The sequence below is a fragment of the Phodopus roborovskii genome, unplaced genomic scaffold, assembly GCF_943737965.1.
Source record: "Phodopus roborovskii unplaced genomic scaffold, PHOROB, whole genome shotgun sequence".
In the NCBI taxonomy this organism is placed as follows: Eukaryota; Metazoa; Chordata; class Mammalia; order Rodentia; family Cricetidae; genus Phodopus; species Phodopus roborovskii.
In genome coordinates, this window is record NW_026126470.1 from 26114840 (window position 1) to 26115970 (window position 1131).

A 1131-nucleotide genomic window follows, 5' to 3' on the forward strand; every position below is an offset into this window, starting at 1 on the left:
TAAGAACTGTTATAGTGAAAATGCCAAGTATTTGTGATTTCTTTAGCTCAATTGAAAACCTCAACCTTTTCTGTGAACTTGATTAGATAAGGTTGTGTTTATAAGAATCTGGGCAGTGATATTTATAGCCTAAAGTAATAATACAAAACTTTCTAAAGCTGTTCAAAGATACCAAAGTTTTGCTAGTTTCAAGGGGATAAATAAAAAATACTTCTTTTAAAAAGAACTCATGGTATTTATCTGTATTTGGTTTGTGGGTATTTAATTGAGGCTTTTTAAATGTATATTCCTCAAGGATATTAGCTATAGTTTCTTTGTTGTTGTTGTTGTGTTTTTGCCTGGCTTGATTATTATAATAATAGAGTTGTTGAGAAAAACTTGAAGTGCTTCATAAACTTCTATGTCACCCTTGCTCAGAAGCTGTGTGAATCTGCTCTGTTTTTCCAATTTAACATGCTGCTTAAGCAAGCACATAATTGAGTTACTTCACCTGAAGAGATGACAAGAGGAGGTAAGCAATCTAAGGAATTGTTATCTGCATTGTTTCTCATTGGGCAAGGGCATAAAACAACACAAAAGAAAAAGAATGCATTATTACAGTCCAATGCAGTATGCTGTGCTTTCTGTAGCATGGAAAGTAATTTAATTTCTTATCTATTCATTTTTCTAATGGTTGAGTCTGCTTTTCATTTCTTTCACTATCCATCATTATAGAGATCTGATAGTTTAAACAGTATTTTGTTTCCACTTTGACAATATTTATTTGGTTCTTGCTCCAAAAATAAAAATTTAAAAACTAAACAGCAAACTCAACTCAATGTATCAGCACCACCCCCTAGTTTGTTCTACCCACAACCTTTTCTTTATAAAACTCTTTCTGATTTTAGGTAGTTGTTGGAAAGTAATAAGGGGAAAATCTTGTACATGAATTTGCCCTTTTTGTGAATACACTATTTTTAAATAAAAAGCTATTGTCTTTGTTCTCTTAAAGGTGAAAAATTAGAAAGAATTGAATCAGCTCCCCTCAACTTAATCAAATTAGATATCTTTGGGTGTTTTCTGGGTTCTGGATCTTGAAAAAGTCAATAATAGTTACTATAAAGAGTTATCTGATCCTTGCCATCCTTACAA

The 1131-nt window shown here is 31.7% G+C and overlaps 1 pseudogene; it reads right to left on the reverse strand.

Moving 5' to 3' along the window:
* Positions 1 to 372: 372 nt before the first annotated feature.
* LOC127227582 (uncharacterized) lies at positions 373 to 470 on the reverse strand (annotated as a pseudogene).
* Between the last annotated feature and the right edge of the window lie 661 nt (positions 471 to 1131).